Source organism: Anoplophora glabripennis, unplaced genomic scaffold, assembly GCF_000390285.2.
Source record: "Anoplophora glabripennis isolate ALB-LARVAE unplaced genomic scaffold, Agla_2.0 scaffold297, whole genome shotgun sequence".
NCBI lineage: Eukaryota > Metazoa > Arthropoda > Insecta > Coleoptera > Cerambycidae > Anoplophora > Anoplophora glabripennis.
Window position 1 is genome coordinate 146612 of NW_019416562.1, and position 13635 is coordinate 160246.

The 13635-nt window shown below is 31.7% G+C and overlaps 1 protein-coding gene across 1 annotated transcript in view; it reads left to right on the top strand.

Annotated features, from left to right (window-relative positions):
• The first annotated feature begins 3378 nt into the window (after positions 1-3378).
• The window catches only part of LOC108906937 (A disintegrin and metalloproteinase with thrombospondin motifs adt-1-like), a 140757-nt gene continuing 130500 nt past the window's right edge, over positions 3379-13635 (top strand). The window contains exon 1 of the mRNA XM_018710382.1: positions 3379-3485. The gene's annotated coding sequence lies outside the window, so the exon portion shown is untranslated. The remainder of the gene's footprint in view (positions 3486-13635) is intronic.

A 13635-nucleotide genomic window follows, 5' to 3' on the forward strand; every position in this document is an offset into this window, starting at 1 on the left:
CATTTGTGTTAAATGCTAAATAAAATAAATTAAGTTAGAATTAAAACTATGAATTTACCAAATTGATTATTTATTTCAAAACAATTTAAAAATGTAAAATTTATTTAAGAATATTATCTTCGGGAGATTTTTTCAATTATTTTTTGATTCAACACACCGTTCAATCAGACAAAAACGACATAAACAAACCTTCCTTTAAAAATACATGGGATTTATCATTGCCCGAATAACCAATTTTCATTTAAAAAAATTAAATTGGGTTATACTGATGACGAAAAATAAAACATAATTAAACTTTATTCAAATAACGTAACAATAATGTGTAATAATTCAGCAAGAATATGGGAAAATTTATTTTGGAAGACGAATCCCATCAACGACACTGTAAAGAATATTATTAGAAACCTTAGGTGGCCAGAAAACAGCCCTGATCTCAGTCCTTTAGATATATTTTTGTGGGGACACTTTAACAAAATATATTATTGAAGACCTTAAAATTTACAAGTATTTAAAGAAAAAATACAGGAGGAAATGTTTGATAATTCTGAATTTGTTTTAAAAGCAATAAATAGAATATTAAAGCGTATCTTCCACTGTATCATCACAATTACTTGCATGTTGAAAATTTGTAAAATTTGTAGATATTTTAATGTTATTTCGTTTTTAGGTATTCTCCTTATGTTGTTGTAAAGATTAGTTATAAACATCATTGTTTATTATTTCGATAAACATGAATTTTAAATTTTTAATGATTTTTTTTACTTTAAACATATATTTTATGCCAGCAAATTTTGATGTCAAAAGAAATAAAGAAAAAGTTTTTTTTTCTGTCTTTAATTATTAAATCAAATTACAAAAAAAAATGTTTATTTGGAAATATGTTTTCCGCAGTATTTCAATACCAAAAAATGAAAATAGTAGTAAACGAAATTATGTTTAATTTAAGTAACCTAACTGTGAGACCACTGCAGAATATCATATGAAACTACATAGATATTCGCTGATTTTTTAAAACATTTTTATCAATACCTACATCATACATTTACACTAAGTAAATACAGTAACGCAAAAAACATAATATATTGATAAAAAAGTGTACAAAATAAATCCGTAAGTACGCCTGGAAACATTGCCAAAGTGTTGTTTATAATGTTGCTAGGATACGCGTAGGAATGCGGGCCGCTGCATTTGATTCTTCATAAAATTCTGCTGGTGGTGTACTCTACCGGCAATTTGGAAATTTAAAACTGCTGGCCTATTCCAGTAGCGGTCTGGGGCGATAGCTACTTTGTCTGTGATATGGTTATACAAGCTTATTTATAAAATTTGTGAAGACATATTTTGTAGGAACATGTTTAAGAAATTGTTTTTCAATTGGCAAACAGTTAATTACAAGTTGAATATCATGAACAACTACTGTATCGTTTAATTCATGATTAATAGGATACACTGTATGTATATCTATTTTACATTAATTTGGAACGTTAAGTAGAAATATCTACTGAATAGTTTTAAGATCTCGTTTGCTGTTATAAATTGCCATGCACGTATTTTTATCACTTTTTATATAAAAACAAACAACTCCTAATATTAAACAAAATCTATCCATCAATAAGAATGTGCCGTTATAACGGAATCAGCAGCAATATTATAACTAATTTATTATTTATATCGGTCTCTTAAATATATCAAAAAACTTTTAGAGGTCATTCACCAACAACTTGCAAAAAAAAATAAAATAAAATAAGTACCTATTGCAAATGTTTAATACTCGTAGACGGGATACACATTATTTAATCGATAGGTCTACATTACTTATCATTTAGCCGAAATGCGTCATTATCATTATTTATATAAAAAAAATTGCCAATCACATTTTCAGTTTGATCAATCTTTTATCGAATGTTTATTGATACTTTGTAATTTGAAATTATCAAAACATTTTAAATATTGTTTTAACTTTGTGCTATAATTGTGCCGCAAATAAATAATTATTTTGATAAGAAAAATTTTATTTTCCTCATAACCTACCATTTTGCGAATATCATATACATTTTTTTAAAGTGTTACTTGAGAAAATTTCACGTTTGTCGTGGTTTTCTAGAAAATGCGAAAAATTTTTTGGCACCCCACTGCACCGAAAACCAATTTTTTTTTCAACGTGTTAGATTGTGCTAGTGCTGAATATTGTGTCGTTGAGAAAAAAAAATCTCTCGCGGTGTCTCAAAAATTCTGAAAAAAAAACGAAATTTTCTTTTTCTAGCACTCCATTGCGAAAAATTACCGAGTGTTAAGCTAGTTCTCAACTTTATCAAAGAGGTTAAAAAAGACTCCGGATTGTGCTAACAACTTTGTGGCGTTTGAAATGAATTTGTTACGGTTTTCCAGAAACTATAGAAAAACCAAAAGTATCTGCTGCCCAGAAACTCCCTTTACAAGTAACTCATTTTATTTATCAATATTCTAGATCTAGAGTCTAGACTGTGCTAGTTGCTCTGAACTTTGTATCGTTTAGAAAAACTACATATCCTTTCTGGTCCATTATCTTGCGAAAAATAGTACTAGTCATAGACTTTGTGCTATTTCTTATTTGCCGTCATTTCCAAAAAAAAAAAAAATGCTGACCAGAGGGGACTAGAAAATGTAGGTCCGGCATTTTCCGGAAAATCATGAAAGATATAAAGTTTCAATCAATGACACAATGTTTATAACGACTAGTACAGTCTATCACATTGAAAAAGATTTATTATTATAGTCATATCATTTTAAATTAGTTTTCAATTGTTTTTTTATTAGTACATATTCTTTTTTCGTAGGACATCAATAGAAAAGAAGGAAATGACCACCTTGTATAATTAAATAGTGCATTTTTATTCTTAATTTCTACCATTTTTGCCTTTTCTTTATTTCTGTTTCAATTTTGGGTCTTATTTATTTTATGTTCCTAGATGTGGAATTCTTTTGGTCTCTTATACCATTTTCTGGTCAGCCTCATTATTTACTGTATTTTATAAAATAATCTTAAAAACAAATTGCTCATTCCAATTTCTAAGCGTCGAAATTAAAAAAGTTCTCGGTAGTTCTTTCTACCTCTTGTCAGAAAAAAACGCGTTATGCTTCAACGCCAAAATCAACGAATCGCTATTCCAAATAAAGAGAAAGAGCACCTGCCTCTCTTCCGTGCTGAATCTTCCGCGTCCTCTTCGCCCTTCCATTGCTCCGCTTACGTAATCGTGCCGCAAGAAGAGATTCGAAAAATCCAAGTTCGCAGCAAAACTAGACAAATGCACGGTTCGCTGATCGCCCGGTGGAAATGGTAATGGTAATATCTCCTATCAGGTTCTCTCTTCTGTTGTTTCGCGACAGTGCAACGCCAGCTGTTATCGGGCTCGTGCAGAAGAAGTCCATCGAGTTCGTGTATGCATCGCAGTGACCGGTGAGATCTGTCTTCTACTCATCTCCTGAAATCTTCACTACCGGAGAGAGTACGTAGATGTTTGTTTTTGTGTAGGCTAAGAGGCGACCTGGTTTTGTTCCTTCCACAGAGTGTGGACCAATTTTGGGAGCTGGGTTCAAAATATACATGAAGTGATAGGGTTAAAGAACTACTTGTCAAATCATTTCAGACTCAATTGGATACAACGACTAATCAATTAAAATTTTTTCAGAAATTTGGATTAGTAAAGTAAAACGATGTCATGGTTAATACTAATCAGTTATACGGGGTGTAACTGTAATACTTGACCAAACTTTAATGGCGAGTTATAAACACATATCATTTTTAAGATACAGGGTATCCAATGTTAATGAAAATGTTGTAAAACACCGTGGAGGGGAACAATGTAAATAGTACTTTATTTGTTCAGGCACCTTTAGTAATACCTACCTAATTATTTATCTAGACATGTTCTAATATAATAACCCTTTATCCAAAAATCTGTACATTTATACTGTAAGAATAATTTTTTGTAAAGACTTTAGTCCTCTGTTATATTTGTAATAGTGAATCAGATTAAAAACAGATTGAAAGACAAAAGTGAGGAGAGAACATTACCGCGTTAGTCCCCAGAACAAAGTTATTGTGTTTAAAAACAAATTATCAAGCGCATACTTTTGTGAGTAACTAAGAACTGAAGCTACATGCCAAATATGAAATCGTTTCAGCCGCCCTTTTATAGCCAAAAAAACGTTTTTTGACTCCCTGTGATCCTGAACACTATGAAATTTCAGACAGATGTTTATAGATACTTACTTATTTTGTTAATTTGTAACGTCCATTTAAAGTTTGGGTAAATATTTTAATTAGGGCTTATAGTTTTTGCTGTTATTGGGTCTACTAACCTACTGAAATATAAAAATCTAGCTATCTATGTCTTTCGGCTGTATAAATTGGCAGTATAAGGATTATCTTTTTAATAAAATTGTTAGGTAAAAAACATTAATATACAAATACTGAATTATTGATGGAAAACTTTAGAAATAGATGATTTAAAAACATGACGATATTGTCTGAACTTGTGTTTTTTTAATAAAAAGTATTGAAATAAACCCTTACTCTGAAAGAAACAGTCAAGAGTTACTTAATATGAAAACAGATTCGCCTAGATAGCCAAAAATTTGGCACCGAAAAAATAGACAAACAGAAAATTATTTTTGTTGTTTATCCTATAAGCTCTGTATATCTATCAATATCGACAATAATTGTCATTTTCTCAGGTAGAAAAATGAAATGTTACACATTAATTTATGTTGCAATATCACTTAACAAGGAATAACAATATTATAAACATTAAAACGTTTATGAAATATATTAAATATTTTTGTAGAGTACAATTTTTTAATATAATCATTCGTCCGAAAAATTTAAGAATCTTATAATAACAGTTAATACAAAGATATTAGAAGAGATATACAGGGTATATATACACCGAAAAAATGTAAGAGGTGATTCTCTAATGAAAATTAATGGGGTTTTTGGTATAAAATTTTTTTAAAAATCTCTCCCCGTTATACCCCTCAAAAAATTAAAAAAAAACTAATATTCTCTACACAAAATTATAAAACCTGTGAAAGAGTAAGAAACAGTAACAATAAATGACACCGATATCTGTTTCTGTAGATTCCATTGCAAAGAACAGATCACTAGATCTTTTGGCAAAATACACTCGCGTTAAACAGCTCATCTTTTCAAAAATGCCTTGCAATACATTTATTTTTTTTCTCATAAATCCTTAACTTTTCGAAAAAACTTGGAGATCAAAAACATATTTCTTAAAAGGAAAAAATTTTATCGAGAAAAAATCATAACAAAAAATGTCATAGGGGTTGATTAGGTATTTCAACTCCTTACAAAAATACTTCAGGGTTGAAAAAATTTAAAAAAGTGTAGTTTTTTTGATGTTCTCTCCATTAACAGAACCATTTATTCTTAAGCGTGTCTAAGAAATCTAGACAAAGTTGATTAAGTGGAAAACCCTTTTATTTCACGATTCATTAAACCAACCTAATTCAAATTAAAAATTGTGCCTTGTTAGTTAAAGTACGTTGAACAAGTCCCAAAAATATATTTGAAAACTGGAAAAACGCCAATCTGATCTATCTATAATAAAAATTAAGATTGTAAAGAACCTTTTTATTCAGTGTAACTTTATGAAATTATGTATTTTTTCTAAATAAATCACTCATTAAATACATTGCACTTACCACACCTGTAACAGTTGGATTGTTAAAAATTAGAACAAGGATCATAAACTTGATCGCTATCCAAGGTCATACACACAAAAATTCTCGTATACATAGGGAATTTTATGAAAGACGCTGGACAGACAATAGCCTTTTAAGATCTTGGCATATATGAATTCATTTAAATCACAATAATAATGACACAAGAGGAGAGAGTGAGTGGTATGTCGAAGTCACGCCTAAGACACACACACAAGATGCCCTTGAAAGATGGCGAAGATATGCCAATAGTATTAATATCTTGGGTGCAGTTATAATGCTGCGAAAACAGTTACGTATTGTTGTTATGTTAACATTCACTTTTTTGTCTGTAAAACACAATTCGCCTTGCTGCATTTTAAAGTCGCAGGATATTAAAAAACAATTAGTTGTGCATGGCAGTCTTCATTTGTCGTAGTTATTTTGAACAATCTTAAAAAATTTACTTGGCACACTGTACTTGCACCTTAATTTGTGATCGTCTTCATTATACAGTGCATCCCATTTTGATGTCATGGGTATTCGGTTATTAACAGAGACAGAGAGTTCACAGTTTTTATGAAGGTTTATCACTTTTTGAGAAAAATATATAAATCTTGATATTTTCGAGAACCCCTATAGGCTACACTAAGACATTTTTCATAAACGTTGATACTTTATCCAATAGAATTTGTGCGTAATATACAGGGTGTCCCTTACCTAATTAATTAATACTAATACCTTAATTTACTTTATCGTGATAAAAGATGTAGTTAATAAAGGCGAGCTATTGCATGCAATTGATACTCGTACAATTATTCTGGACACTTTTGATATGTCCATCTCTGAAAAGTCTGCAATGGCAGACAAATGATCAGCACAAGTATAGAACCGATTGTTGGATAGGAGATACACTATTATTCCTAGAAATACAAAATCATTTTAAGTATAAAAGCTTTTTATAACTCCAAAATTCTGATTGCCAGTTGCATCGTGTTCATGCCGACGTGTTCGTAAAACTTATACATGTCACTTGGATATTCCAACTGCTCTTCAATTAAAGTTAGCAGGTGTAATGTAGTCTCTTTTGTCAACGTAAATCTGCGGAAAAAAGTCATATTATCTAGATTATGAAATAGATCATTTCTAATTTGTCTGGGAAGTCTATAATTTCGTGAATATCAAAATCATCCAATACATCAAAGTCAGAATCTGAAACCGTTTCAAAGTTCTCAATGATGTCTTAACACCACTCACTCATTCACAGTCCACAGGGAAAAGGAAGGAATACCTATTTAAAAAAAATTATAACTAGCAGTTAAGTACTGTCAATAGTGTAAATTTATGTTTTCTCATTAATTTAAGTTTAAGCGGTCGAATATGAGGGTTTAAATTAATCCTAGATTAATCCATAGATTTGAAATGGTGCAAACAAAATGTTATATTTTAATCCAAATTCAGACTTAATCCTGGGTTAAACACTACGGTGCAAACGGGCATTAATGATTCAGACCTTTTCCATACTCCTAAATAAATAAAATAGGTAAAAATTCTTTATAACTTTGTGACAGNTATTTTCGAGAACCCCTATAGGCTACACTAAGACATTTTTCATAAACGTTGATACTTTATCCAATAGAATTTGTGCGTAATATACAGGGTGTCCCAGAACTATCTTGACATGCGTTATCTCGGAAACTAGTCGAGATAGAAATAAATGTTATATAGAAAAGGTTTTCTGCTTAAAAAGATGCGTTTAATCAATTTATTTTCAAAATATACAAGGTGCCCGAAAAAGATGGTATAATGCGGAACTTCAATTCTTTATATGGAATACCCTGTATATTTTTTAAGTTTGTGGGTTCTCCTTTTATTTCTGAACATATTTGGTTAACCTTGTTACCATACCTATCATTAGCCGTTTACGATATATGAACAGTTTATGCCCGTTTGCACCGTTTAGAATTTAAACCAAGTTCAACTGAACTTGGTTTAATTTTAAAACTAGGTTTTAATAGTCAGCCTTTGCATCACTTGTCCATTGTAGATTAAATTAAACTGGGCTTTAAGAATACTGTTTAGGGATTTTATTATGCTGCTAACGTATGTTATGTTATGTTCGGAAAAAAATATGTCAAAATCAAATTCTCAAAACTAACGTAATACCTTAATTTACTTTGTCGTGATAAAAGATGTAGTTAATAAAGCCGAGCTATTGCATGCAATTGATACTCGTACAATTATTCTGGACACTTTTGATATGTCCATCTCTGAAAAGTCTGCAATGGCAGACAAATGATCAGCACAAGCATAGAACCAATTGTTGGATAGAAGATACACTATTATTCCTAGAAATACAAAATCATTTTAAGAATAAAAGCTTTTTATAACTCCAAAATTCTGATTGCCAGTTGCATCGTGTTCATGCCGACGTGTTCGTAAAACTTATACATGTCACTTGGATATTCCAACTGCTCTTCAATTAAAGTTAGCAGGTGTAATGTAGTCTCTTTTGTCAACGTAAATCTGCGGAAAAAAGTCATATTGTCTAGATTATGAAATAGATCATTTCTAATTTGTCTGGGAAGTCTATAATTTCGTGAATATTAAAATCATCCAATACATCAAAGTCAGAATCTGAAACCATTTCAAAGTTCTCAATGATGTCTTAACACCACTCACTCATTCACAGTCCACAGGGAAAAGGAAGGAATACCTATTTAAAAAAATTATAACTAGCAGTTAAGTACTGTCAATAGTGTAAATTTATGTTTTCTCATTAATCCAAGTTTAAGCGGTCGAATATGAGGGTTTAAATTAATCCTAGATTAATCTATAGATTTGAAATGGTGCAAACAAAATGTTATATTTTAATCCAAATTCAGACTTAATCCTGGGTTAAACACTACGGTGCAAACGGGCATTAATGATTCAGACCTTTTCCATACTCCTAAATAAATAAAATAGGTAAAAATTCTTTATAACTTTGTGACAGTTTCATTGACAGTATTTAATTTTCAAATAAGTATTAGATATGCCAGTAATTTTTACACCAAATTAATATGTTGATATGTTACTTATTTATGGCGAGTATCGAAAGAATTCCAGAGCAGTGGAACAATCGTATAGGGAAAGATTTCCTCTAGACAAACATTTTCTAATGTAGAGCGAAAATTGCGTATTGGTTCATTTCCAAACCCAAGAGGAGTTCAGTATGTACGTTTGGCAAGGGACGAAGAAAATACTGTCAATATTCTTGCGTTTATAGCAATCCACATGCGTCTGTTCGTACTATTGCAGAACAGATTGATATAATCAAATCTTCGGTTCACCGAATTCTAGCAAATAATGGACACCATCCTTACAAATTATCTTTGGTTCAAAATTTAAGACCTAATGATTACAACAGACGTCTGGAGTATGTTGCCTACATTATGGTTCAGTTACATGACGACCCTCAGTTCCTCCATAAAATTTTAAGAATGATGAAGTACGTTTTCACAATAATGGTATGGTTAATCGGCATAATAGTCATTACTGGTCTGTCGAAAATCCTCACTGGATCAGAGAAACCCATTTTCAATCCATTTGGGGAAGTAATGTGTGGTGCGGCTTATTTAATGGACGATTAATTGGGCGATACGGTTACTCTGACTGGTGATAGATATTTGTCCTTTTTAAGAGATGTTGTTCCCGGTCTTATTGAAAAAATTCCATTAAATGAGCGCCTCACTATGTGGCAGCACGACGGAGCACCACCTCATAACTAGCATGTTATAACGCAATTTTTGACTGAAAGAATTGGAGGGAACTGGATTGGTAATCAGGGACCTGTTAGGTGGCCTGTAGGTCGGTTGTGTAGGTACGCTGAAAAACAAATAACGTTGAAGATCTACAAAATAAAATCACTCGTGTTTGCCGTCAAATATCTCCAGAAGTTATACGGTCTTCTTGTACACAAGCACTTTTAAGGAGGTATGAATTGTGTATAAATGAAAATGGGCGACAATTTGAGCACATTTTATATTAGCTATAATGTTTTTTATTTTGTATTATTCCTGAGAGTACCTACTTATTAAAAAAATGTTACTACAAAAATGTTTTCTACATTACCTCAACAACGGTTAATGATAGGTATAGAACAAGGGTCGGCAACTGGCGGACCGCGGTCCAGGTCCGGACCGCGGAAGGTAAAATACTGGACCGCCAAAAATTTTTTGAAAGTATAAATTACTCAAATAAATTATTTAAAAAATGTTTTTTACGTTTAAGTGCCAACCTTATCATTTTTTCTAGTATTTTACAATTGTGTGAGTGTTTTGAGTTCTTAATGGTTAGTAAGCAGATTAAATTTGAGTTCAAATGAAAATTTGTAAGAAATATGAATTTTTTTTTCTGGACCTCGTTAAAAATTTTTAAAAGTATCCGGACCCCACCTAAAATTACTTGCCGACCCCTGGTATAGAACATGGTTAATCAAATATGTTCAGAAATAAAAGGAGAACCCAAAAACTTAAAAATATACAGGGTGTTCCATTTAAAAAATTGAAGTTCCGCAATATACCATCTTTTTGGGCACCCTGTATATTTGAAAATAAAATGAATAGACGCATCTTTTTAAGCAGAAAACCTTTTCATATAATATTTCTTTCGATCTCAACTAGTTTCCGAGATAATGCCTGTCAAGATAGCTCTGGGACATCCTGTATACTGGCGTAACTCACTGTTTCGTAGTTGCTAAACGACTTATACAGTGTAGGAAAGTACCGATGGTCCATCAGAAGTTACGTGAGAGCGATAAAGTAAGCCATAGAAATCCATGTGATAGACAAGGATGGCTATAATGAAGGCGTCTAATAGTCAACGCCCATTTCGCCCTTCCACAAATAAGATCCACTTCTTATTTGTGGAAGGGCGAAATGGGCGTTGACTATTAGACGCCTTCATTATAGCCATCCTTGTCTATCACATGGATTTCTATGGCTTACTTTATCGCTCTCACGTAACTTCTGATATACCATCGGTACTTTCCTACACTGTAGATCAAAATTACATTTTTTTAATGGAAAAAATAGTTGGCCACGACAAAGCAAAACGTTTATATTTTCCCTACCGACTATGTGAATTCGTTTTTCTCCTTTTACCATATACAATAATGACATTAGAATATCTTTAGTAGTGTACTTTATTTGATTTTAGTCATGCCAACTTCATTTTTTAATCATTTTTGACATAAGTCTGTTAATATTTGTCTTTCTGGAATGCTCCGACCGTCCTTTCTTCGGTCAAAGTCGAAAAAGGTAGAGTCACTATAATATCGATAAGAAACTGTCTATACTTCAGAAAAAAAGTCAATTCTGGTCCAATTCCAAAACTCTTTCTCTATTTTGTTTAAAATTACATTTTCTGGTTTGGTAACATAATTTATTATTTATATAACATTCAGTAAATGTAGTAACAATACCTATCATCTACAAGTAGTAAACAGTTCAAGATCTACACTAAGACTATCTTTCTTAGACTACCGCAGCTCTTATGTTTTGTTTACATAGCCTTCAAAAGCTGCCGTTTTCTGCTCTATAGCAGCATCTGTTTTATAGAGTCCTATCTCCTACGCAGGTGTTCTTTCAGGTCACAGTGTTCTATCAACAAATCTGTCACTATGATTCGCACTTTAACTGTGCTTTAACTGACCTTAATCTGTATCTATATAGAAACAATTGATTTTGTATTGTACTAGTCCTTCATAATATTTCTGAAGAGATTTAATTTGAAATTTGTTATAATTTACTTAAAATTATTGTCTCAGCACCTGCCAAGAAATTTCAATCTCCGCTTAGTTATATTTAACAGATTTATTACTGATATTTGTCATTAATTATTAATCTTATACATGGAACAATTAGAAATGGCATAGGCAACCGTAACAGTGAAAACCTTGAATAAACATGTTATTTTGAAAATGTTATCTTAAGCATAATTCTTTATTTGGACATGGAATTATTATAAAAGGCTTTTATTAAAAGCTGCTTTCATAATAAACTAAAATATTCTTTAAATTTAATGAAGCTTTGTCACAGCAACATTACTATGGTAATTAACAAACTTTATTTTATATTCAACTTTAGTGTGATTAAACATACAAAGCAATCAGAAATATATTTTTGTATATCCATCCCAATATGCCACAGTTCAATTGTAACAAGTATAATATTTTTTAATTGCACATTTCACTTTTACGAAGCGAACAGTCATCCCAGTTCTGATACGAAAGACACGAAATTACACTTTTCAAGATTTACATTAAGGCTCTCTTTCTCCAAGCTGGCTCCAAATGATACGGTCACTGGTTAAATATTTGCCAAATATAATCAAACGTAGTATAGCGTCGATAGCCGAATTGTTGAGGTTGGAAATATGTGTCTAGACTTCCTGAAGTACATACATATATTTGTTTTAAATGTATAACAAATGTTGGGTGGTATTATCAATATTAGAAGCAAGTTCCACCGTACATTGCTCTTTTTATTCGCAAAAGACAAAGCAGCAACTGTACATAAGAGGTTTACATACGGATAAGTATACACTTCATATGTATACTCTACGTATGATACAATTTTACGTTAAGAATTTCGGTCAAATAAAATGCAAATATTTGACAAACGCTTGGCGTGTGATCATACCGCCTGCAGCTGATTTTTGACTATCTTAAGCCATTCTTGCTGATCTTAACGTTTTTATTAACATTAAGCTACATTTCAACATAACAGCATAAAAACATAAGACCAGTACAGGTCAGTCTGGAATATTTTCTTGCACACTTTGTATAATAATCACCACTCAAATAAAAGCACCAGTTGTTTCTATGAAAAAAGCTAATTTTCAAAGTATTTTATACAGACCAACTAGAGCCCAAAGCGTGTCAAACCTATGCGGCGACAATTTTTAAAGTTATCAAGGCCATTTTTTTTAGAACAATTGCATGCCCAGAACCTGCGGCTACAATAGCGTTTTGTTTGACGAACGACGCGACAAATTTCAATTCTGTTTCTATAATTAGCTCAGTTTGGAATGCCGTGATCGAATTTTATGTAACACTGGATAAACAGTCATTTGTTTTTGTGTCTTTGTTCCCGTTATGGGATTTCCTAGAAAATCCAAGTGGGTTAATCGACAAATGTAACGACCTTGCTCGGTCCTTGTACGCGGAAAGGTTTCTACCCGCACAGCTAAATGCGGGTGAGAATACAATATACTATTCAGTAGTTTTTTCGATTTCCATGGATTTCATATTGAATTTTTGATAGTTATTTGAATGGTACGAAGCTGATAATCGATTACCAATCTTTCACTGTTGCTGATTAGGGTGAAACGACTTAAATGAAACGAATATTTCTGGTAGAAAATGGAAGTACGATATGTCGACGCTTTAGTACGAGAACATGCTATTTCAGATTTCGGTTGGAAAACATGCTATCTCAAATTAAGCTTGAAAACATGCTAGCTCAAATCTTTAAGTAAAAACATGTTATCTCAGTTTGACTAGAAATTTAAATTGGCACATTGAATGATTGAAACCGTGCATTTATAATAAACTTAATATAATTAATTTATTTTTCAAAAGGTAACGAATATTTAAGATCTGAGCTAGCATGTCTTCCAAGCTTAATTTGAGATAGCATGTTTTCCAACCGAAATCTGAGATAGCATGTTTTCGTACTAAAGCGTCGATGTATTCTCCACAGTCTTTACTTTGGTCGCGTGCAGCTAACTTACAGTCCGTACGATATTTGTTGAGATAGAATTCCAAGAAAAGAATAAGCCAATAAATTTCTGTTATCGGAATTACTGTAACAATTTACCGTAGCAGGGGCGTGCTTTGAAATTTTCCGCGTTATTTTCAGAATATTAAAAAATATTTAAGATACATATATA